The sequence below is a fragment of the Brachyistius frenatus genome, unplaced genomic scaffold, assembly GCF_029030835.1.
Source record: "Brachyistius frenatus isolate BFR_SWC_R1_liver_20210118 unplaced genomic scaffold, ASM2903083v1 Contig_1, whole genome shotgun sequence".
NCBI lineage: Eukaryota > Metazoa > Chordata > Actinopteri > Embiotocidae > Brachyistius > Brachyistius frenatus.
In genome coordinates this window covers 11,701,179-11,728,525 of record NW_027210600.1, presented here as the reverse complement: position 1 = coordinate 11,728,525, position 27,347 = coordinate 11,701,179, and the positions used below count along the sequence as shown (strand labels likewise).

The following is a 27,347-nucleotide window of genomic DNA, read 5'->3' as shown; positions in this document are numbered from 1 at the left end:
GTAGACCCTGTAGTTTCATGAGGACAAGCTGCTCCTCAGTATTTCTCCCTAGCGTCCTCCTAGAATGACAGTACGTGGCATGATTGGTGGGTGTATTGAGTGTGAGGTGGTGGGCTGAGGGGAAACTGTCAAGACATTATTCTCAGCTGTCGCTTTACAGCTCTCGTGAGCAGTTACATCAACCTTCACCTTTTACAACACTGTTTGGTGTTTAAACGGCGTTTAAGTCTGAGCCCCTGCTGTGTGCTACAGAACTGCAGCTCACTGTTTCTCCCACTGACCACTTTGGAGTCTTGATTGAGTTCACGCAAATGTTTGGTAAAAAAAAAAAAAAAAAAAATAAAAATAGATAAATAAATTCTATTGCTAGCAGCCAGTCAAAGAGCAGGACAGAGCAGCAAGATGACCTTATGTTCAACAGATCTTGACAGATGCAGAAGTGCGAGCCAGCTGTGTAGGCTGTTTGTTGATGGGCGATAAGGTCAGAGGGAGCCCTTCTCTAGAGGTTATACTTTTTACCTGTTCTGGAGGGAGAACATCTCGCTGCTTCTCATTCTGTGACCCCGAATATTGATTTTCAGCACAAGACATTAAAAATGGGTTTCCATTCTAACCTGCGCTGCAGGGAGCATTAAACAGGCAGGGAAATTGGAAGTAAATTATATGCTTTTGAATAGTCACTTCTCTTAATCATATTGGAAATTCTCATCATTTTTACTATTATAATTATTTGACCACGAACCTTCCAGAATACTGCCCCCCCTCCCCCTCGATGGCCTCTGTCCGTTTTCTGTATGCCAGATGAGTTTCCCCCCGGTTTGCAGGCAGCTTCCACATGCTCCGGAGTTTCTAACGCTCTTATAAATGCACCAAGAGTCCGGAGCGTTTCTCTTTTCACGTCTGATCAGCCGCTGTGAGGAAGGCACCAAAAAAAAAAAAAAAATCCCCCTCTCTCACTGTGAATGTGTGTGCGTAAGAGAAAGAGACGAGACTTCGCCCGCACCTGAATCTGCCCTGCATCTTTCCACCGGACCGCAGAGGATACAGCCGACTGTCCGGGACTATCTCTATCTACAGCACAAGACCGAGTCTTTTAAGCACAGCGTGTCTCACAGGTCCGATTGTTTGGAGGAGCACCGCACAAAGAGAGATCACTGCCTGGCTTTTTTTTTTTTTTTTTTTTTTCCCTTCTTCTTTGCGCTCTTCCCTCAGTGGTGAAGTGGGATGCGGGATACGCAGCATCACCGGTATCGTTAGAATACGGCTGACAGACAGACCTTCCAGTTCAGCAGGCCGATCAGATTTGAAAGCAATTGGGGGTGAAGACTGACAAGGGAAGATAAAACTCCCCGCCGGTGGGGGAAAGGACTGCTTTTCTTCGGGGGATAAAGTGAGAAGGGATATTTTTTTTCCAACTATTTTGGGATGTGGATGCTTTCTATTTACTACTGTTCCAAAAAACGGGGAATGATTTGATCATCTAAAGATCAGATTTAACCGGACTGCCGCTGATCTTATCGGCAACGCGTTTTATCTGCCCACCTCTCTGTCCAGAGAGTGTCGGTGGCGGAGGGAGGCGCGGAGCGAGAGCCAGAGAACTACACGGGGGGGAAATTGAGTTACTCTGCAATTACGCTGTTCTTGCAAATCGACGTATTTCTGCGGGCAGCGGACACACACACACAAAAACCTGTGCCAAAGTAACAGAGATTTTTATTTTGAACCGGGACAAGAGGCAGCAGAGGTAAGGCATCTTTAAAAACGAAATATGCAGTATTTTAAGGAATATAATATGCAACTGAGTGCCATGCTTTACTGATTTAATGCCTGTTTAAAAAAAAAAAATATATATATATATATATAAGCTGTCTCCACGAATGACTAAATATGTATAATATAGCAAATATAAGGTTACCGGATCTTTACGCAGGAGAAGTTGAGAAATTGATTATCGTTTCTTTGGTCACCAACCTGTCTGATTCTGACTAAATATAGCTTCTTGAACTGCCAGATTCTTTTTCATATATTCTACAATTCTCCGGTTTTATACGCCTGTCGTGATGGTAAACTCTTTCTCTAGCCTAATTGTTGCATGTTGGGAAGAAAGGAAAGTGTCCTTGTGCAGCAGTGAGCTCGGCTCAATAAGGGCTTGAAAATCATTATTCGGCAGGAGGCAGAAGCCGAGGACGTTTCAGTCGTGACGGATGATAGGACGACTCTCAGTGATAAAGTATTCACTTTAAGTGGAATGATACAGATCAAGTGTAAATTCATCAAAGGGTTGATGGATAGTCTGGCTGTTGTTGTTAAGTGTTGATTTAATATTCCTCACAGACTTGAAGTTTGGACTTTTACTCAATAATTGTTTTTGTTTTTTTAGACTACAAGGAATCCAACGATGACAAAGATTGATGTTGTATGATATTTAAATAGTGGATGGTTGGGAAACACGAGGGAATATTTGGCTCCACCTTGTGGTTCAATCTATTGTCTGTTTTTGGTTCGACTCGTGGCATCCACAGGTTTTGATATTTGGAGCATGAGGGTTGAAGACCCTGCTTGTCATCGTCTCATTTGCGAATTAATGTGATGTTCAGTGATGCGGTGGTATTTATATGAATGCTCACGCAAATGAAAGCAGTAGATGTGTTTTCACCAAATGCTCATGTCCTTTGAAGAGTACAACCGTGCAATTTAGTGGTTTGTGTATTAATGTGACTTCAAAATAGATATTTTCTGTCTCCTAAATTTAAACATATGGTATTTTGTGTGAGTTTTGCTTCCTCAGCATCCACATATTGATCCCTGTATAAGTTATCTCATAATAATTTGTCTTTTCTTGTCTGAAAAATCATTATTTGTACTTTGTTTATTACCAATTTTTCAACAAAATAGTTACTAAGAACTTTATTGGCAGCCACATAGTAACTACCTGTTAGTAGTGCCAGCTGATGCTTGCAGAAATGCAAGCTCAAGTACTTTGTGTTGATCTCAAAATGAATAAATGCTGCATCCATAAACACAAACTGCTTTGCTGGCTCTCTGCTGTTATAAGTCAGATATTTGCTCTATATTCATCAGTTTATCTGCACCCTGGCAATTCAAGTTCACGCAGTATTTGATGCCAACAGCTGATGCCTCAAAGGAACACTTACATTTGACAGCTGAGTAATTGGGAATGGTGATAATGTTGGATAGCCTGTATGCAATTATGAACTGGGTGCATATCAATTATTTATTGTCCTGCAAGTCCGCTTCTAGCAGAGGTTTTGTTCCAAAACAGAGAGTTTTGGAAGCCAGAAAAAGCAGCATGTGTGAATTGGTCATTAGGATAATCAAATTAAGGATAATTTAGTGTTTCTAGGCAAGCATTCACACAAATCTGGTTCTGTGCTACCAAATAGATAAATGTGAGATCACAACTGAGACTACAAGTCCATGACAACGGACCAAACTCCATCCACCGAGGAAGACTGTGAAATGTGGGTGAAAGCTCAAGAAATGGACCTAGCGTTAAAAGGATTTTTTTTTTTTCAAGCTACCCTTTCCAAGGCCAAGAATAAACCTTTATAAATATGAGATCAAGACCCCTTCAGCCGCTCATATGAATTACTTGGGGTCATAATAAATCAAATGTATGCTACAATCTCGAAGGCTTTGTTATATCCTTAAAATGTTTGAGCTTGCAGGGTGAACTGAAGCAGATCAGGTTCAGGACATTTGATAATGAGGACGTGCTTCCAGAGGACTCCCAGGCATCCGGGTCTTGTTAATAGGTCATCTTTCTGAATTCTGTTTTTTTTTTTGCCAAGGGTTACCGAACACATCATAAAAGCGGGTGCTGCCAGTTCAGGGCAAACACAGGTGCAGGTGATTCCAGGTATACATCAGACCTGCATTGCGTTATCGAGAGCGGCCTCTCATCACCACGCCCGTTTCTGGGGGAAAACAACCCTCCATACTCCATTGACGGTGAACCGCAGGAAGTTGAGACTTTTCTCCAAAGTTGTTTTTTTTTAAACTAACCCGTTTAAATAACAACGTCATGCCGAAGAGTTGCTGTGTAGTTAGTTGCGCCAACAATCATGTGAAAAACGCTGATCTCCAATATATTTTCCTCTGACGTGTCCTAAAAAAAGACCGTGATAGACGGGCTTCGTGGCGCCACTCTACACAAGGGAGGACACCGGGACGCTGTGGGTTATAATGCAGCTTGGTCAGTTGTCAGAGCACAGAGCTAATGTTCGCAATAATACTATTTGTAGAGCAGGAGTGGTAATTTGACAGCAGAGGACACCTCTGACCACTAAGTGGGGTTATAGCACTGGCTTGATGCCGGCCTGATGGTGCTGAAGAGGGATCAAATTCAACTTTTCGCTCAATCTAGCACACGTTCTACGGCCGGCAAAGTGGACATACATTTACTTGACATGGCATTTTTTGGGACATTCATAAACTAATTGGTGGTCTGGTTTTGTAACACTAATTTACATTAAGTTCTATGGCGCGGGTCACTTGTTTCCCCCCCCCCCAGAAGCGGGCGGCGACGTGCTGCACGCCAAAGTCCCCGAATGTGCTGGTTTGATCTGTATAACGTCAGTTTAAACATTTTACAACTGTGGAGCCAACATACTGTTGATATTTCCCTTTGCCACCTACAAGCTTTAAGGGTCTGCTGGTTACCAACGTCGGTTTAGTCGGTCTAAATGTCCGTCATTTGCCCCTTTTTTGTGCACTGACAGGTATATTAGCTACTACCCTTGGGACAAAGCTATCATTAGGTAACGTTATCAAAGTAAGTTAAATAGTTAACTAACTGACATGGAAACACAAGTCTTTTGAAAATACTGTTTTTTTTATCGAACTAGAAATATTTGCGGGCAGCTCTTGCGAATAGCATTTACTGTTAGCTGCGTAGTAGTAGTAGTCGTCAGCAATGAAAGAGTACTAGGCCTGAATTTAATGGCGAATGCTGGCTAGTTGATTTGTTTAACTGTTTTAAACATTTGAATTTGTTTAATTCACTGTTAAATACTGAAGTGCTAAATTGAGTGACTCTGTAAACCTAACTAGCGTTAGATAAACTACACAAACTGGTACGAATGGGGAAAACCTGTAAATGGACTTACTTGTAATGACCTGTTAAGATGTTATTTATTATAATTCATCCAGCTGCCTTTTCAGAAGTTTAAGCAAAAAAAAAAAAATACAACGTGGATGTCAATTCTGTTTTAAAATAATAATGCAGCCAACCCTGTTTCAATGTTACACATTACATAAGTTTGTGTGTGAAACAAAAGCTTCAATAACTTGTTAGTTTACAGCCACGGTTTGCTTGGAATTGAAATGTTATGATACTACTCAACCAAAAGGCATTGAATAATGATATTGAAATATTGCTTAGCCCTACTTAGACCTTACAAATATAACACTGTATAAGTATTACTGTCTTTTTAAAAGTGCTTTGAGGCAAATTTGGGATTTGAGTTTGAGCTGTGAAATGAAAATGGACCTTTTACAGACAGATAGTGCCCTCCGTTTCCCTCTAATGCATTCATTTGATGTTACTTTTAACTAGTGGTCCCAAGATTTGTCGAACATGTTCAATTTGCCTTTATTAGAGTACAGTAAAAGAGATGAAAGGGCAGCGGTTCAGCTCGGCTACACTCAACCCAATTCAGCATCAGGACTCCACAGACAGGGCTTGTCCAAGTTCCAGACCAGCAGCAGAGGAGTGTCTTCCAGGTAAAGCCTCTGTCGCGGATGTTAAGACCGTGGGGATTCCATTTTTGGATGCTGGATTTCTACGTTTTAGTGGTGGTGCTGGTTAGGCTTTATAGCTCGTTTTTTGTGATGCACTCGAAGGAGGTGCAAACGGTGTTAGATTACCTCATTTTATTTGTTTGATTAAATCCCGAGCCTGTTTGTACATTCCATGGCTGTGTAGCATGGTTATGAGGGGTGGAGTGTTGTTGGTCACTTCACTTACTGACTGCTTTTTGTTAGTTTGTGCGCTACAGAGATCGGTCGTTTGCAACGTTGCCCGTTACAAAACAGCTCTAATGTTTCAACAGATTTCAGTGGGGCATTGATGATAGCTGGTGTGTCTTGAGCAGCAGAGGTTGAAAATTTATGTTCAGCTAAGAGCCAGTTTTTCAGAACATTTTGGGTGTACACTGATCTGGTGTTGCAGTGGAGACCTAAATGTTTTTCTTTCTTTTTTTTTTTTTTTTTATTGAATCTCATTATTTACGATGCACTTAGAAATAGGCCACACATTAACCATCTTGGATGTATAGCCCCCATAATATACATAACATTTACAGCTGGGCCGTGAGCCAGATTTGGCTCACAGACTGAGATTTGCTGACCTTTAGACTAGAATTAACAAATGACTGGAAGTAGATTAATCTTTATATGGCGTATACTTTATTATTTTATATTATACTTTAAGTGGCAACCTGTCTGTGTTACCCCACCTTTGCCCAAACTTCACTTGTATAGGCCACAGCTTCCCCATAAGCCTACACAGGCATAAATAATGGATGGCTGGATGGGCTACACTTTAAATACGTAGACCAATCAATGAATATGTATCTCAATTAGCCCTAAAACTTATATTTGAAATCAGCCCTGGAAATTCCTATTCCAGGATAATACAAACATTTTGTAATAATTAATATTTATGATTATGGTAATTCAAGTGCCTTCTAATGCTACTGTTTGTTAAATGTTACACAACTACTAGTAAAACAAATAATAATTAAGGTAGCAGTAGTTAAAAGGTAGGGTGAACACTTCACTTGCAGAAACAGGAGCTTGCCATTTATTAAAATGTTCATTGTTATTTAGCAGATGAACCCATCCACAGATCCGAATCATAGTTCCGTTCGAAAATACTATCATTGCATGGATGAAAGGTCAGAAGGATAAAACAAATTCATTACGAATAAAATTGACGACCTGTATTTCCACTTGCTATGTTGTTATTTCTCCAGCATTTCTGCTTTCATACTGTGATCAGTCAGAGTATGGACAGTGTTTGTAGCTAATTGATTGTCGTCCCTTTGCTGGCTTCTTTTTTTTGGGCTTTCTTGCTGCCATGCCTTAGTAATCAAAGTGGCTTTGATTTGTATTCTTCAGTGAAGTATCCCTTAAGTCATTATAAGCCTGACTAAATTAAATATAGCTTAGTTGCAAAAAATAATTAAGGCATTTCAGGCAGGTGAACTAAAGGTAAAAAAAACAAAAAACTTAAGCACAAAATGAGGAAACAGTATGTATCTTTTGCACTCGAATGACCCAAAATAATAGGGGAATGTTCTGCACCATCTCATATCTCAAATGTAGCAAGTCATGGCATTGATCTGAGTTATGTTTAGACCATTTAAACTCAGTATACAGTATTTACCCTGCTTTTTAATTCCTCGCTGCTGGCCAGAGGCCAATATGTTTTTGGGTCGACCATCCGTCCATCCTGTTCTTGTGAACATGTTATCTCAATGCCTTGAGGGAATTTCTTCCGCCAACAAAATTATTGAAGGCAAAATGATTCCGTTGGTACCAAGAAGGAACTGATTAGAGTTTTCTGATCAAATTTCAAGGTCACTTTCACCCGGCATTCCTCTCATCCTTCCTTCCCGTTCTCGTGAATGCAAGAACACGTTGAGGACATTTCTTCAAAATTGGCGAAAACATTTACTTGGTACCAACCGTGAACTGAGGTTAAGGTCACATTGTATTATTTGTTGAAACAATATTTCAAAAATGGCTGGAGGGAATTTCTTTATTTTGTCACAAATGTTCACTACGCCTCAGCAATCAACTGATTCGATTTTGGTGGTCAAAGGTCAAGGTCACTGTCACCTCAAATTGAGCCATGTTTGTAAGCACAACACTTGGTCAAAGGTTGGAGGTCACGGTCAATGTGACATCTTATATCGCATTCTTGTAAATGCGATATCTCAGAAAGTTCACGAGGGACCTTATTCAAATTTGACACAAACTTTCACTTGGCCTCAAGGATAAAGTGAGTAGATTTTGGTGATGAAAGGGCAGAGGTCAAGGTAAATATGACCTATGCCCTTTGATCATCTTTGAGGGAATTTCCCAAAATTTGGCACTGACATTTTCTTCAACTCAAGTATAAACTGATCAGAATTTGGTGGTCAAAGGTAACTGTGAACCTCACAAAACACGTTTGTGGCCATAACTCAATGATTCATACGTTAACTATAACAACATTTCACTCAAATATTAAATAGTGTAAGATGATAATTATTCTTTTCTATCTATTATTCAACACCAGAACTGAGGAGCAGAAGGGATTATGACCATATTTCACATTTATGACGGATACTGAATTGGTTATAATACCCCAGGGTGGCAATCTATAAACTTTGGTAATTGTATAGATTTTCTTTGCTGTCAGGATTGAAGTTGTGTGTGTAGTGTCCGTGTTTTAGAATTGATATTTGCTTTGCAGCAACATCCATAGGAGTTTGGACAGATAAGCATGTAAACTACAGCTTGAGTGGTTAGTGGAGGCACAACTGATAGGTGGTAATTCTAGTTTTTACTGTAACAGCATTGGTTTCATTTTAGTCGTAAGTTTTATTTTTTTAATTTTTTATCATGAATACCAGATAGGTGCTGGTTTTACATTTCCTTTAATTTGCACTTGTGTGACATAAGTGAACACATGGCCTGGCTTTCAGGGTTTATGTGACATTACTAAGTTATTGGCTCATTGCATTGAAGGTTAATTATCATCAGCTAAGTCTCTAACTCACAGTGAGGAACAGAGTGACAATCATTAGTCCTTAACAAAGTCTCTTTTCCTGCGAGTGGAAAGGGACAGTGCTGTCGTGCTCTGCATGTGCCCTATTTCATTTAGCCAGCCATCACTGCAGCCTACTCACATTCATGACTGACTGCTCGCACACATATCTGGCATGCATTAAGACTGGATTTTTTTTTGAAGCTATTTTGTCTGTCTGCTGAGCAGGCTTCCTGTTTTCATCCTTGCCATCATAGGTCACGCTTAACATATTCATTGGGCTAGCTGGAGGAATTGTTCGCTCAAGGTTACACTAACAATGTCCTTCACATGATAAACACAGCATCCTAATGGCATTCAGGTATGCCTCTCCACCGCTCTTATTTTCACCCATAATATGCATTACCAGACAGTATTCAAGGTTGAGTGTTTAGAGCACATTCTTGAAGGGCTGCAGTGATGTGTCGCTGGCAGAGATCCACAGATGGTTATTCAAATGTAAAAAGAAACTCATTTATGTCTACTTGTATGTGCACACCCTCTTTTACCTGTAAATACTTTTTCCCTTCTGTCCTTAGTATTTTTTAAAGAGAACTTTACACAGTCTGATAAAATGGTTGTCCTATTTTGCCTCACTTCACCATTCAGTCTGACATCAAGTTTTTGTTAACCAATTACTATTTGAGGGGCTGTATATTGTTTTGTTTAGCTCTAAAGTCATTTTCTGTCAACACAGAAGCTGTAGTATAAGTTTCTCAAAACAATTAATGTTGCTCCCTTAACAACCATACAAGAAAGATGCCAATTTAAAAGTTACGTATGAAACTTGATTTTCAATAATTCTTATAGCTTTGTTTATCTTGTCCATGTTTGTTGAAATATGCACATTTTGCTTTTAACCAGAAAAACATACACCAAATCAGTCAAATCTCTGTCATAATAAAGACAGCTCTTCAAGTCATAGTTTGTCTCCAGAGTTGAATGGAATATCTAATTGTGCAGTTGACCAAGAGGTCTTGTTGTTCTTAAATCTAACTAGCTAAGCCTTTGAAACTTTGACATTGGAAACAACCATTACTTTTAAGCTCACCCAAGACAATAACACAGCAAACTTTGTAACCTTGTTACTTTTTCTTGAACTACAGCTTTCGACCTACACTTTAACTTGATGATTTCATCTCTCACTGGTTGTGACATTTTGTGTGCACAACAATTTGACTGAGATGAGGTGACATTCATTTGTCATTTAAATTCCCATAGGCCAGCATTGATTTAGTTAAAGTAATACAAATTCTAGGAAGTCAAAATCAATTTATTTTCTGTCAAACTGATTCACATTCAGTCAAACAGATTCATGTTGAGTCAAAACAATTTTTAGTTCAATGTTTGCAACCAAAATTCTGCTGTATTTTGAAAGTCTTGCGGCTAAGACACCGCAGGAAAGCCCAATTTGTAGTCACCTTCGAAGGGATCAGTTCGATCATACTGGGTTACATTCTGCAAGCATGTATAGTCTTCTGCTGTATCTGATGGACTTTCAAATTGGAGCAGAAAGCAGCAATGAAACTTTCAATTACACATAACATGCTGTGAACTGCTGTGGAGGGAGGTTATGTTTCAAAACAAGAATTACCGTGATAGATGACAAAGAAATGAAAAGGAAACAGTTAGTGAGTAGAGTTAAGCCTAGCTTGTGCAATGTCCTAGAAATGGAAATTTCTCATCAAAGCCATTGAATACCTATTAATTCATACACTGTATAACGATTTAGACTTTTAAAGAATTGTAACTTTGTGGTTTTCTGTGCCGGCAACAATGATCTAGTTTTCTCCCATGTCCTTAAAGAAAGTTCTGTTTTTCAGATTTTTCAAAGAATATACAACATACACTCAGTGTATGTACATTTTTAGATACATTTGTAAAATGTAATGCAATCCAACAGAATAACTCAGCCATGAATTCCACCTTCCCAAAGAATCCTTTTTTCAGTTATTATTGACAGTCAGAGAGGTATTCCTTTAACTATATGCTTATTATTGAGGTTTTAGTTTGCAGTGCTGTTGAATTGGACTGCATTATGTTAAGGTGTTTCTACTGTTCACGTAATAACGTGAAGATGAAGTATATTAGACATTCAGTAAGATGCAGTGCGGTACAACACCATGAACTACCTACGACCTCAATAAAAACTTTTAAGCAACATTCATGAAGAAGTTTCACATAAATACCAATTCATCTGTCTGATCTGTTTCTCTTCATCCATCTAATGGAAAGATTGGTGTCACTTCAGAGATAAGAGTGAATAAACTCTGAAAGTCGACTTAAAAGAGAGAAAAAAAAATGTAGAAGATAATTCTCTGGCTTTATTTTAAATGAATTCCAGGCTGAGCAAACACGATATTAGATCTACAAAGGTCATTTGCAATGTGCTGACAAGAAAAGTGAAGTAAGATTCATAGTCTCATTGCGTTCTTGATCAGTTGATGGATTGGACATGGGAGCCTAACTGTCCATAGTCATGAAGGTTAACCAGCTAGCACACCTCCATCCTTTAGCCTTTAAAGCATGCACACAGTGACTAGTGTTAGGGCAAGGCAAAGACATGTAATTTACCGGGATGCTGGTGAACTGTAGGGGGCATTTGTCCAAGACATTTGACAGCCTAAGAATACACTCAAGACAAATCCTCTTTCATGTAACAGAAGGCAGGAGACTGACTATGAGGGGCCTGTACGTAAAACACAGGTCCTTGTAGGTAAGAGCTGAACAGTTATATATATATTTTTTCAAAAGGTCTCTTTTTGTCTCATAACATCGTTGTGGCACAGAATAGTACCAGATGATGGCTTACAGCATGTATGAATGGGCTTCCTCTTGGGCTTATATCTTTCCACATTTGCCTTGCGACAGTATGTCTATGTGCACAGTGGGCCTTTGGGAGTGGTTCATCTGTCTATCTAAGATGATCCATATCCACTGCACTGCTTGTCAACTGGGTGGACAGTGATAAATGAGTAGGAGAATATGTGCAAAGCAGGCTGCCATAGATGAAGCACTTGCAGGAATTGTGACCTAGCTGTGGTCAAGAGAAAACAGAAGCTAGATGGGCACACCACACACACACACACACACACACACACACACACACACACACACACACACACACACACACACACACACACACACACACACACACACACACACACTATATGTGTTTCTTATTTACACAGCCAGGGGAAGTAGGACCACAGACTTTGTGTTTTGTGGTATAATGATAATTATAAACACATAGCAAGCTAACTTGGGATGGCACTAGTACTTTTTAATCAAAGTTTAGAGGGATTTAAAAAAAAATTTTATTACAAGAGCCAGGATTTTAAAACCATAACGGTCAATGTCTCAACAAGTTAAATGAGGTGAGAGAAATGTTCTACAGCCGTTGGTAACATAAGCTACGACAGCTGTCAGTGGCCAATTCAGTTAGTTTCAGACATTTAATAAATGTGAATTCTGTGTGTTGGCCCAAACACAGATTCAAAATATTGGCTGTCTGGCTAATTAGTTCTCAGCGTGTCAATGTCAGCACTAGTTTATGCTTGGCCACTGATTGTTTTGTCAAGAGAGAAACACCACTCTGCATTGTTTTCCATCTGCTGGCATCGATCAATCCGCTGAAGACTCATTTTGTTTCACACCTGGCATTATCATCCATCCTGGGTGATCCAATCCCAAGCGGCCAGCTTTAAGTATATGAGTGCTCACTGGCCATTACCATTTGTCTCTACATGCGTCTTGAGTGACTACTTGTGATCAGTTTTCATTTCCCTGGTCTAAATATACAAGTGAGTAAGCACAAGAACACAAACAGAAATGCAGGCGAGGATTTGAAGCAACAGGCAGACAGGAGACATCTTTGCTCACTGGAGCCTTTTTTTTTTTAATGTGCAGTCAATTACAAATTTATGACATACATGACTTTCACATTTGAAATGGTCTGAACACAGTTCAGTGAGTTTTGTAATTCACAACCTGAACAGTCAGGACCCAGTCGGTTCAGGTCAGGTTATGAAATTCTTCAAGCGGGTCGGGCTCCTGTTGATAAATGAACTGTGCGAGGGGGCGGCACCTCTTCTACAGTTGTGGGGATGATCTGTTTCAGAAATTAGATGAAATAAACTAAAAGAAAAAAAGTTAAACTGAGGAGAGCCTTTTGTGAAACATGAGTCAGTTACAGTTTTTAATTTTTTTATTTTTGTATCTCTTTTGCTTTCTGTACAGTTTAGCTGCGCTCGGCAAAATCATTTAGGATTCTGCAGGACAATGACAGTGAAAACATTGAATCTTTGTGGAACGTCACAAATCTCTTGGCTACAACTGCATTTTTTTGTTTGAATTTGCTACTTTTATTTATCCGCTATGCTGGTAGGCTGAGCAAATTCACATCTCACTACACAGGTGCTAATTTCTAACCCTGATGGAGATATTTTGTGTTTGAGTTGATAAACAGGTTATAGATGACCAAGAATTAGAAGTGAAGAGTGAAGAGAGTTTCAGTTGTTATAAATGCAGTATTACATTAAAAACATGTCAGTCACAATGTTCAAATCCTAAAAAAGTACCATTAATATTTATAAACTGTGACAGCAGCTTGCAGCAATGTTCCACAGACAGTGTTTCAGAGTCTAACATTAGCTTGTTCAGGCTAATGTAGCAATAGTTTACAACAGTTGCACCGTACCATCATTGCTGTTCAGCTCTTTTTACTTGTGTGTAGTGCATTTTTATGTCAAGATTATATGCCAATACTGGACTTGAAGTTAATTCGAACTGTGTCTTCTTATTCTAATCATTAAGCATGTTATCAATCTGCATGTAACGCATACATTTTCAATGAAGGACATGAAATTAAGGTTAAAAGAAAAGTTCTTTTTTTGATGTTCTCTGCTGAGCCTCCTTCTCATGTATCATGCAATGTACAGGTTGGACGGCGTATTGATCGTTTTCTTCCAAGGAAAATTGAAGTTGGTGCATTGACTGAGGCAGTTGGCAGCCATTCATTCACACAGTCTTACCAAGCCCTTTAAGTCACTGTACATCAGGGCAGATTTTAAAGACGAGCTGTATAATGGGCTCTGAAATGGCCTGAGTCCTGGGCTAAAACACAAGGAAGGGAGAGATGTGTAATTTCTCTTTGTGCCATGTTGACGTAGATAAATAGCCTTCTCGCTGTAGCCTCCTCCTTATTATTATGCTACGAGGGAGGTTGGATTTTCACCACGGCAATCAATGACACATTAAAGTTGTAAACTAATAAAGGATACACAAGTGGACTGAACAGATCTTGCTCAATTTTTATGAGGTAATCGTCCATGATCAGCCTTTTAATTTCACAGATGGCTTGTAATGCGAGGGATTTGTGTTTGAGGTGAATACAGTGTGGTATCATTTGCATGATGGAGCTCTGCTTTTTGATGTTTGACATACTGCGTTTGTAATTTGTAATTCTGATCTCAAAGGTATTTGTCAGGCAAGCACTTTTTTTTTTTTTAACACGTTTGCCCAATGAAGAACTCTCAGGTTGCAGTCATAAAAATTTGCCTTGGATTTCAGTGTCTCCTTTTCCTTGTCATGATAGTTGTTGCCATAGCAGCCTAGTTCCTAGCTAGCACTTTGTGCCAATCTGGCACAAGTTAATGCATGAGTACATCAATACAGGAAAATAATGCAATTAGGCCCTGTCATGTTGTATGACTGTGGATATTGTTTTGTTAGATCAGAAAATAGCACAAATTAAAAAAAAAAAAAAAAAAAAAAAGGGACAACTACTACATGATTCAGTTTTCTCCCCTGGGAAGAGATTTTTTTTTTTTTAATCTTCATTCTTTATTCCAGTACCATAATGCTTGGGCAGATTTTTTTTAAACGTGTAGGACCATGAATCAGTTCAGTTGAACACAGACACCAGAACATTTTATCATGAGATCCATTGCCTTCAAGATAAAACAAACTTCCTTAGGAGCAGCAGTAGTGGTACGGGCTGTGTATGGTCAGACACTGTGAAATCAGACATTTTTTTTTTTAAAGAACCTGAAGCAAGTCCTAGCATAGAGATATTTCCATTCCCAATTTAACAGCCACAAAAACAAGAGCTAGTACTAAAAAACGCTTCCAATGTGGCACAGTCATAAGACCACACCTGAAACTAATTAGCTTAAGGAATTAAGTCTGATCTGTCAGGCCTGATTACCAAAATGTATTATAAATGTGAGACGATGAGAGAAAAAAATATTAATAATTAAAACCTGAATAAGTGAGGGAAATATAACAACTTTGATTTGTAACTCAGGTCACTAGGCATCACCGATTGTTTGATGGTTATGAGGGTGATGTGAATGATTGCTGTGATTGTAATTGTGGAGCTGATCAACTCTACTGGAAGAGGCCCCTGAGAAATATTTACTGCCTTACTGGAGTAAGTCACCATGTTCACCATTAATATCATCTCATTGAATGACCTGTATTTCTAAATAAGAATCTTTGTCACGTGGCTAATTATTGTAACCAACAGTTCAGGAGGTCATAGTGACTGCATAAGGATCCTCTTCCCTCTCAGAGCTAGAAAAATCCAAACATAAAGAACCATTTCCTCACAAATGTTGTTATATGGCCTCTCGCCACCATGGTCAAAACACGCATTGAGGGAATATATTTGGACGACTGGTGTTCATCTCTCCCGTAGACTGAAAGAACCTTAACCAAGAAGAATTGAAGCTAAAGCTGTTCCAAAGGCTTGCAATGGCCTTGATCCTTATTGAGACATTTTAGGTTGATATTTCCTTTAATTTGTCACCCATATGTGCACCGGTGTCTCTATAGGTCATTGAGAAAATACAAGTGGGAGAACTTACAGTATATATCCTGATTAGACAGTGACTTCAAAGATATGATTTCAGATGGTCGGTAAATGGTGAAACACTGTATTACATTAATATTTATTCAGCTAAAACTCTGACTTCAGGTGTCAGCTGTAAAGACTATCATATTAATCTATCTCTGTTTGACTACTTCTCCCAGTGGTGTGTGCAGAAAATGAACATTGTTAGAATTGATCCTGGTACATCACTCTTAAAGCTCCCCGTCTTGTGAACCAGCTCTCCGTGCCTTACCAATTCCCCTTTGCTGCCCTGTATGTCAGCCAGCTCGGCTGGCAGCCTTGCACTTCACTTTGATTTGTGAATGTGAATTTTATCAAACATCAATATTCTCTTTTGGATCATATCCAAATGGGCATTTTATAGTGCTGGAAACAAGAAATGAGCTCTCTACTCAATAGTGTACCTTTCTTAGCATTGCCAGACCACCTCTTATTCCCTCTACAGTTCTTTGAAATGAAAATTAGAACCCACCTTCAGTTGGCTACGACAAGACAATCTTAGAGTAGTATACTATATATTTCTATGTATTGTGCTTCTTAAGTGTGACCTTGAGACCAAAGAACCAAACCTTCTTTCATTCTTGTCTTGGGTTCAGAGTAAAGTAGGATGACTCATGTGGACTGAGGGAGACTTGTACAGCACAATAAATTGTTCAGCCTCCACAGTGGAATCCAAAGCATACAAAATTGCACTCATTTCTCATGTAACAGCTGCTATGCTCTGTCTTATGGCGACAGAAAACAGCAGTTGGTCAGGTCCCTTGGTGCTGGAGCTAAACATGGTCGTCTTAAGTGTACTTTTTTCTTTTACCTCTTGTTTTTTGCAATACCTTTTTCTCCTGTCCATCTTGCTGTTTCCATTTGCCATTCAGCTCTTCTGCATGGTTATTCATCACCTTGTTCTTCTTTCTGTTTCCTTTCTCTTCTGTATTCTGATTGGCCATGGGAACCGGTTTCAGCGGTTTCCATCCAGGTTCTACTGTGGGATTTCTCCCAGTGTCTGTAATCCCACTTGTCTCTGAGGAGAAACACTTAATGACTATGCTTTCTATGTCCCAAACCCTACATATATCTGCTTGCATGGCAAAGTCCACAGCACCTAATTCTTTTCTTTCTGTCAGTCTGCTTCCAGTTTCTTTTTTAGCCTGCTTCTTCTGCTGGATTTTCTTTTTTCCGATTTTCTCTGCCTCATCTGTCTCTCTTTAAGGGAGATTTGGGTTTTGCTGGTTTTCCCCAGACAGCTACGAATCGGTTGCCACTGACTTCTCCTTTTTCCTGGTCGTCACTTAGTCTTATAGAGCCATAGAGCTGTCCCTGTTCCCGTCCCCACAGCCTTCATCAACATACACTTGTAGCTTTATGGGACCCCACTATTTCTGCTAAGACCCCTTAATGTACAGCATATGCTATATGACTTTCCAGTCATTATAATTGGCAAGTGGGGGTTGTGAGTCAATGCACTTCTGGACCTTTCAGCTTGATTGACATGCGGCAGCGGGGACTCGTCATACCCTAGGTGCAGAGGCAGTATGTCCTGGCCACTTTTTAATCATGTTCTCCAGGCTGGGCCGATAAGAGATGTAAGGGTGATTATGGTTCAAGGAGGACGTCCTTGCACAGGGGCCTCGGGATTATGGCTCTTCACTGTGTTCTGACTGGGGGAATGAATACATCAGCATTCAGATGGCAGCCTCCTCAGGGGTTACTGAGTTACTGGAGAGATTTGGAATGGAGAAGAGAGACTCACTCTGGCAGGGAACTTGAATTGAACGCCCAAGGATTGTGTGTAATCTGTGAACTCATTCCATTCTGATGAGCACAGCAGATGACAGTAAGGGTGTTAATAGCATTTTAGATATGATGAGCTTGGTTGACCTTAAAACTCTGTTCTCTCTTCATTTTCAATATATGAATAGCGGAGATATGAACTGAGGCAAGTTTCTGTGTAAAAGGTGTGAAGAGAAGTGACTGTATGCCCCTCTCTGATAGTTTCCAGGCTTTCTATCAGATTTCCAGAGAAATGGTACTAAATAGAGTGAGATCAAAAAGGCCCCAAAATAGCACAGCCATTTTTGCATGTCAGGCCATGGAAAAACTTACTGTCTGGGAAGGCAGAACTCGGGTCGGTTATCTTAATGTACACTGAAGATTAAATTCAAAAAGGCCTTGCACTCATAAATATTCCACAAACTAATGAAAATTGAAAACATTAGTTTTAGACTGATCGTATCACATCTTGAAAACATTTCTTCTACATAGATAACCTTATTGGTCATATGTAGACAATATGGTATCTTGGATTGAAATTGCTGTTTCTTCTTAGAAATGGAACACTGCAAGCTGGACTGGTGCATCAACTCAGAGCACCTCATATCTTCTGTTAACAGTTGCACACGAACACACAGCAGGACTTTAGCTTACTGCCAGTTGACCACAGACTTGCACCAATGTTTTTTTTTTTTTTTTTTTGCCATTTGTGACAGTAGATTCATAGACAGTGGTCTGTAATTATTGGCATTTATTAATTAGTCACCCTCATGCCACTGTGAATCTGATTAAACAGTGTGTGTCATATGCTTGGAATACAAATAAGAACAGGTTATATCTGGTTTGTAATGGCATTGTGTGTGTTTTGTTTGTGGAAGAGGTACAGAAGAGGCAGGGGTGAAAATGAAGGTGAAAGAAACACTAAATCATTGTAATTCAATCAAGCCCTGGTCAGTCACACGTGGCCAAATGGTTCCTGATGGTTGACTAACCCATTTATTTATAAGTGTAAGCCTTTTTGCATCTTTTTTCTATAAATATGCTATAAGGGATATTATATCGCTTTTGCTGATGGCATTATATTTGATTACTAGGCATTTGTTAATGATTTATATCTTGTAAAGTGCACAGTGACATCAAACTATACATAAAGCATAAATGTATGTTATAGGTAGGAGCTAGGTCAGCCAATGTACATCTGACTGATATGCATATGTACTCCAGAACTGGATTGTTGCGTGCTCCTGAAATTTGTAGTTTTCTAAACACAGTGGCAGGAAGGTGCAGTCTCCATCTGCTCTGTGGTTAGTAAGTTCACAACAGGAAAAAACAAAGGGACTTGAGGTGGGTAACGGGGACGTTCGCTTACCTTCACAGGACTTGAACCGCAGATTTCTACCAGACATTTTCCCTTTCTTACTGCACAAGGACAAAGGGTTTTGCATAGTACATACAAGTCCATGTCCTTATGTGTCACATTACACATTCAGAGAGACATTTGCAACTTCTGCAGCTGTTCTAATAACAGAACTTTTTGGATTTGCCCTGTCTGTCTGGTTTGTTACAGCTCTCTATTGGGTGCATGTCTTTTGAAAGTAGAAATGTAGGGAGAGATACAAAGGTGCAGAACAGATTCCTTATAATTACCTGTATGCTCATGCTGATCACATTATGTAAAGGGAGAAGAGTCTCGCTGCCTGAAGCCTCTCTTAGTTCACACCCCCTAGTCACACACACAAATTCACCTTGCTCCTTTACTACACGAGCACCATCATCTTTTCTGACCTTTTCAAGCATGACATCCATGAATAGTTGGATTATTTTTCACTGTCCCCTACATTCAATTGTCACTGTTGTGTTAAGAATAGTCTTGCAAAAAGGGTTTCTGTAATGTGCACTTGTTAGCTCACTGGCTAATTGGGCAATCATTCATTTCAGTCATTTTAAAAATTACACGAAAACAGCATTACATTGTAAATTGTGGTGAACATGGAGTCTGTACGCCTTGAATTGGACATGATTTAAATGTAGGCATATGTGTAGATGAATTAACCAAATTGTATTTTGTGATTTATTTCAGTAGACGGTCTCAATTACAAAGAAAGAAAAATAGGCCTATAGTATACTTCAGTCAGGCTGCTTTATCTATCATAAAGTAAACTTCATGATCTCTGCTAATCATTCCTTTATTATCATGAAACAAATGGTGCAGGAGTTAATTTTGTCACTATGTGTGTTGGTGGCTTGAGGTTTCAATAAACTGCCATTACCTGTAGTGTTTCATTAAAGCAGTTTGTGAAACTATTGCAAACTGTGTAGCATATGTAGATTTTGTGGTGACACCTGTTTTCTTTTATTGCTATAGCTATTGGCTGTTGATTTTGTTGGATGGGCTGACTCAGGTGGGTATAATATTTTAAAGCAGTTTCACAAGAAATATCGGGGTCCAGGTGGCCCTTAACATCAGCTCCCTCAGACAATATAAAAACTGAACTCATGTTAAGCGACTTCTTTCTGGCGATGCTAAGATTTCTGAGTTCCTAACATTCAAGTTGGAATCTCATCTTATTATATGTCTCCAATTGGAGTTGCAGTATGATGAATTATTAAAAAATATTAACAGTTAGACAAAAGCAGCATATAACAGTTTCCCACAAGTTGAACATTAATCTGATTGGTAGGTGGTGCGACATTTGACCAATATTCATGGGGACTCTCATGCAGATCAGAGGCGGAGAGTCTAACCCAAGTTATTCACTGTTGCTACAATTTACAGAAGTCTCCTAAACGCCTCACATGGAGACTATTGTTAAAAACTTTGATCAGTGACAGATAATCGTGTTACAGGGAGTTGCTGTCGAGACCAAAATATCATACTTGAATTATTTACCAAATGTATGAGCACCTGTTTTAAATGTCAGCTTCGCAGAAGACACACAAGTGCGCATAATGTTACTTGAATTGACAACAACTACACTCGTTATGTCACTTAATGTGCAGTAAAAGTGTTATAAAAGCAGATACGATTAATGTATTAATGGACAGACATCAATCAAAACGTCCAACTTTTCGCAGTAGTCTTCCGGTTGGATAAAAACATTTTAAAAATGTTAAGAATTAGTCGCCAAATAAACCCTGGTCCGAGTAAAGTTTATGAGTGGGAAACATTGCATAATATATCCTCCCCTATTTCATGGCTGCTAACTGACTTTGGGTTGTTCTAAACTATTCGTAGCACTTCAAAGGCAAAAGAAAAGAAAGAGCAACTTTAAACCATCAAACAATGAGAAAACTTCCTCATCTGAGTTCTGAGATAGAAGGTCTTTGTAAAAAAAAAAATCAAAGTGAGACAAAACATAAATCGATTGGATAAGAAGAGTCGCCAGATATAATTTTATTGCAGGCCTAATGTTTTCCCAAACCACACAATTGCAGTTTAAGATATTAAAATAAAGAAAGATTTTGATGAATGAGAACCAATGTTGGTGCCCATTTTTAAGTATTTAAGAAAAATAGAAAGAAAAATGCAGCTTGAGAGTAACGAGTTCAATTATTCTTTATCTGCACAACTGCAATCATGATAATTATGTTATGACTAGAGCCTCATCAAAAAATATTGTTAATAGTTGTGTGGGGATGTCAACTTTTTTTTTTTTTTTGCATGATCTCAATTAATCCTTTTTCTGCAAGGACTGATATTTATCTAAATAACACAGCTGAGCATTGTGCACTAGTTTCCAGTAAACCTCTTCCAAATGTGTTGTTTGTCATTCAGAAAGAACCTTCAGTCTTCGTTGTTCTCGGTTATTTTGTGATGTCATAACATGGACCATTTCATTATTTCTTCTGTGAGTGACTGAAAAAGTGGGCCGATACCCGGTGCTCAACAACAGAATCTTGTTTTAGCTTGATTCTAAAGGTGTTGCGAGAGATGTGACTCTGCATATTTGCTTATGGGCATGGCACATAATTCATATCTGTCATAGTTGGGGACTTCTTAATTGTCATCTGTTGTGAGTCATAACCTGCCTTGTGTGCATGTTACCAAGAGGAAACACCTGCTTCTTTACCTCCTGAAATACCGGTTACTGCTCTATTTTTCTGCTATTCCTCCTCTGAGGTTTCCTTTCTGAAACACCTGCTGTGATTAAGCAGGGCCTGGAGGGGGCCTCGGTGAAAGAGGAGAAAGCTACGTAGCTGAGAGGAGAATCCACCGGTAGGAGAGAGTGGCAGATTGGAGGCTGAAGGGTGTTTGTGTGACGGAGTAAGATACTCGTAAACAAATGATGTCCAGCAGCATTTTATCTGGTCCTTTGTGGTAGTTGCCTTGGTCTACTTTGACTGGACTTAGCAGGTTTTGCTCAGATCTTCTCTTCTCCCTATTAACGTCTTAATTAGCCTAATGAGTTGAGCTGGGGAAAAACAACGAGCCAAAAGCTTACAATTTTGTTGCAGGCAATTATTGTACTGTCCTTCCTGTACTGGCCTTATCTGCTGAAAGGTGGCGATTGGGATCAGCGGACGAGCCGCCCCTTCAAACCTGCTCTGTGCTGTGGAGTCTGGTATTGATCAGGGTAGCACAGAAATAAGAGGAGGAGGAGGCTGCAGACAGAGATTAGTGAACCCTGATGTTCTTTGGTTGTGGGATGCTTGCAGCCACTACTGTTGTGGTTGCTACGTGAGGTGCTCACTCCTATACAGGCAGTGCAATAGAGATATTAAAGGCCACATCCCTGTTAGTGGGTCTGATTGCGTAACAAGCCATTTGTCCTCCTTTTTCCATCAACAGGTTGTTTTTTTTTTTCTGCTGTTTTTGACAGAATTTTCACACAATCTCTCCTCTTTATAAACGCATGCATTCCGTAGCTTTTGTGTGGTAGTTGTCACGCTGCTTTATTATCGCAAATTACCATGGTTACATCAAAGGCAAAAGCTGTACCACTGCAGGAACATCACCAAATTTATGTGTGGCAGTTGATTTAATGCCAGTCCTTGGCACACGCGTTGCGCTTACATTTGCTCTCTTTCTCACCCCCACCACCTGCCCCAAGGCTCCAATCCAGCCCCACACAGAACACCATGTTGGTCGGTTCCCTACTAGAAATACAGTTCATAAATAGACCAACACTAGTAGTCTCCATGATGTTTGTTTGTTGCAAGTGTGTTAAGCGGGTGTCTGCACCGCATGACAACCACTCAATGCACAAAGCATAGCTAGGCACTAATAAAAGCTAACGATCATCATCTTCAGCTAATGAGACAGATGACAAGCGGTAACACTTTTACACCCACCAGGGGCTTGCAAATCTTGCTGTTGAAAACCGTATCTTTTTAACCTACTTGCATGATGGTAGAAGATGTAATTTAAAGAAAACCTACTAAAACTAAAATTTGTTGAATTTGTTCACCACTTAAAAGGAAATTGAACCTTTTTTGCAATCAGCTATTGTTGCTAAAGACACAGACTAGTTCAATGTTCGATGTCAACGTTAGACGTGACTCAGTCTGCTGTGAGTCTTGCTGGTCTTTCAATATCTTATCTTATAATATCACAAAGTGTGCTGTAAGAAAATTGTAGACGAACAACAAGCAATAAACGTATTCTGTAAAAAGGAGATCGGGAATTACTTCTTTTCCTTTGTCTCGCCGCATGCTTACCTGTTAAGACTTTTTCCATTCATTTTCATTTAACATTTTATTGTAACGTGTCCATTGTAGGATCTGGTGTGAAATATAAATTACACACAAGTTATTATTCACATCAGGGATGCTCTGATACAATACATCAGAATGGTATTGATGCCCAAACTAACCTTATCAAGCAGACTGGTTTTCGGCCATGATGTGATCGATCCACTATGAATAAATATTCATTCCTCACTGTCAATATAAAATGTTTTATTTCCGTTATCAAACACATTTTTTCACTTATTGTGGGACAACAGCTTTCTGTTTCAAACTAAAACTGTTGCACTCAGGAAAAGGAAAAAAGTGGCCGGATCAATTTAAACTGACACAAAGGCAACCAAATCAAAAATTTACAAACATTTTTAACAACAACAATAACAAAAATACTAAAATGGTGATGTCGTCAATTCCTAATCACAGGTCACATTTTAAGGTTAGAGAATGTTTACTCATCATGTGGCAAATAAACATAGCCGAAGTATACTGTATATTAATGAATATGTAATAAACAAAATGTGTTTTCTTTGTGTTGAAGAACGTTTAATTTTCTTTTAAACAATAATAAACTGAAAACAGCGTTTTGTCTTTGCTCTTGACTTATATTAAACATAAAAGAACCGGTGGTTGTTGCCATTTTGCTTACCCACAAATGTATAATCGTCATCTTTTTATGTTTTATATATATATATCACCAAATAGATCCTCGTGTTTTAACGTCTCTAAGCAACAGTAAAACTTTTGAGCAAAACTATAGTTTTACAGGGTATCCATAGCAACAAATGTCAGTGGTTTCTGGAACAAAATTGATTGATGTGAATTTGTCTACAGGGAGCTTGTGACTATCTGTACTAACTGTTTTTTTTGGCTCCTTTTGTTTGGTTTTCTTTTTATCCGAGAATTCTAACGTGAACACCTGTCTTAAACAGGTGATCCAATAAAACTTGGATCTCTTATGTGTAAGACGCTTTTGTCTGAACACTGTGCTAGTAATTCTTCTCACTGGTTAAAACCTCTATTTTTCTATTCTTAGCTTTTCATCACAGTACAGAGGTTTATTAGTAATGCCATAATGAATCACTTTTGAGTGTGATTGCCTGTGGGCCTTCTGGGTAAGATAGCATGTGGTTGAGAGGGCATCTGACCAAGTTGGGCTAAAATATAAAAGCGCACTTCATAAAGCCAGTGTGCAATACAGGTCAGGTGTATTGGACAATCACCCCGCGGAGACATGGACTTTTCACCCGCAGACATTTAGGATTGCCCTTTAAATCGCATACAAACACAGAAATTCATACAAACGTGTGTGCACAGGTTCGCTCACTTCAAACACTCAGCAAGATAGCAGGAGCCTCAGCATGACCTTCTCTGCCCACATTTACAGTATTAAAAGTACATGTATTTTCTGTGATAAATGCATTGAATTTCTTTACAAAATAATTGAAAGGGGTGCTGATGGTTTTCTGCATGACGTACAGCTCTTAATCAGGATTGCCCTTCATTTGGTTCTCTGCCCTCTTTTGCTGACATCTCAGTAGAGGCATGTCAAGCCCCTCCGTACAATGTTACGATGATTATAGTGCAGTGATGGAGGGAAACGGGAGGAACGCTCCCAGCTGCTGTCCTCTCTCATCATGAGCAGTGATATGACCATGGGGTTAATTGTGATGTCACTGCAAGCAGGATCAAAAGCTTTCTACAGCTCGGAAAATAGCATTTGTCGAAAGCAGTTCTCTATTAATAAAGCCTTTTCAGCTTCAACAAAAGCCTAATTTTCGAACTTGAGACGACAAACTATGCATCAAGAAGCCACGTTAATGAATTTCTCAAAATGACATCGTACTCCATATGAAAAGTCTGTCATAGTCCCTTTACAGTCATGTGCCATGTGCTTCCTACAATGCCCGTTGCTCTTCTTTGCCACAATATAGGAGTGTGCCACCCTCAGTTTTTTTTTAAAGTACTTACAAAGTACCGCAGTATTCCAGAAAAAAATCACAGCGAGGGTCGACTGACTCAATTTTTTACTACCTGTCTTTCAGAATCAAACGAATCGCTAACTCGCAGGTTGCTAAGCTAAACAATACCTTGATACAATTGGTCATACAAGCCTTAAACAGTTTAGAGTGTGCAGTATCTCCCTGGGGTTATCGAGTGAGCATCTCCTTTCCTCGGTGTGGACTTAGGCCCACAAAACAAACCCTTGACAACCGACGTCTACAGGACGCACCCCCGTGCTCCTCCACTGCCTCTCCACTTCAGCCGCCAAGTCTCAACATCTTTCTCTTTTCCTCTCTGCCGTGGGAATACAGATGAGGCACGGCACTGTTATTTTACATCCAATGACTTTTGACGCACCTCTATGGGATCAGTGCTACATTCTTGCGAATACCTAATAAGCATCAATTTTCCATTTGGTGGCATAATACCTCTAATGCCAAGTCAAGTGCCGGGATTAGCTGGCACCAGTGTCGCAGGCCCTGATGCCTTACGAGCTTCCGACGCAGGGACCAGACGACCAGACAAACCTTATAGCTGAGAGGCAGCAGTGCTAACCACTGCACCATCTATCTTCACAGGAGTTAGATAGCATTACGACAAACCTTTGGCTCACTGCAACCCATAACTCCACTGTCCATAAATATTCATTCAAATGCGACCAAAATTGCCGCAGACATTCTTTGGATAGTAGACATACGTGTTTTCAAGGGGGTCTGCAGTGATATTAAATATCTTCCCATAACGTGTAGTGTATGCAAAACTTTTTTAATTTCTCCAAACGTTTCAACTTCACTAAAAGTTGAATCACCATCAACAGGCCAAGGTGGAATTTGAACCATTAATAGCAACCTTGGTGAAGGAGAATCTTTTACCTCTTGAGTTAACCAGACTGTCGGTTGAGTCGCTGGAAGCTCTGAGTGAACTCCGTGAATAACTTTCTCCTGCCGCGCCGTCCCCCAGCTGGAAACGACCTCATGAAGACACGGGTTTGAGCCCCGCCAAGGTATTGCACATGGTTCATGGTTCACGGAAGGCGAGTCCCTCTAAGGCGAGTCCCTAAAAGGGTAAGCCACATAGTTCATGGGGGCTAAGTCCCCCCTAAGGCATTTCAGGTATGGGTTCGCATTGTACATGCAGTCATACTGATACCAAACTAAAGGTCAACAACAATACAAAAACCCTAATACAAAATAATAATCCCATTAGTACATTTTAATGCTTTAATGCTTTTTTTTTTTTTTTCATATTTCGGACGACATGCTGTAGGATGACGCAGTGGTTAGTTGCCTCACAGTGAGTCACAGTGAGAAGTAACTGGGTTCGATCGCCACTTGAGGCATACATCGGTTCAGAAAAAGGTCATACTCCAAAAAGTGATAAAAAGTCATTTTTGTACACAGTATATTGTATACAGCACATAGTACATAGTATATAGTATATAGTATAGCCAGTGCGATGCGGCTAAGTTTGATGTTTCGCCGTGACACAGGAAGTTGATGTTTAAGGTCAAACGATGCTTTAAACCTCACGAAACTTTGCACATGCGTCAGGCACCAACTTTCATGAGTTTTTGAAGATGTTAAAGCCGCCGAAAAAAGTAATTTTTTTAAAAAGAAGAATAGGGAACGAGATCGAGAATTTTTTTTAAATTGCAAGCGGGAATATGCGGACCCTCGCGTGCTGCACATCGGGGAGCCGGCGGCCCCGACCTGCTGGATCCCCGACGTGCAGCGTGAGAGGGCCCGCAGATCACTGCTTGCAGCTTTAATTAGTTATTATTATTGATTATTAAAGCCTAATCCTTCAGATATCTGCAATGATGTCATTGTAAAATGATATATCCTAACCAAGCAGGACATTATCTGCCTTGAATTTGGACTACACTGTGTTTGGACTCTTACTCTTTCTTACTCTAATTTAAAATGATGCCACATGCTAATCAGTTCATGACAACCAGTGGATTTTTAGCCACACTTGTTCACTCATAAATTGTTTGAAAATCAAAAGCAGTGTAAGCATGTTCTCTAAATCAACAGTCATATTGCAGTATAAGATAAAGTAAATCAACAAACTGCAGCAATACACTTGACAGGCTTGCGTTTTAGAGAGTTTGGAAATGATGTTATTTCTCCTGGAAGTCGAGCAGCTTTTTAATGTATATCATTAAATAATAATTATATA

At 39.5% G+C, this 27,347-nt stretch overlaps 1 protein-coding gene across 1 annotated transcript in view; it reads left to right on the top strand.

Annotated features, from left to right (window-relative positions):
• Positions 1 to 911: 911 nt before the first annotated feature.
• grik4 (glutamate receptor, ionotropic, kainate 4) overlaps positions 912 to 27,347 on the top strand; it is a 274,511-nt gene continuing 248,075 nt past the window's right edge. The window contains exon 1 of the mRNA XM_069690256.1: positions 912 to 1,744. The gene's annotated coding sequence lies outside the window, so the exon portion shown is untranslated. The remainder of the gene's footprint in view (positions 1,745 to 27,347) is intronic.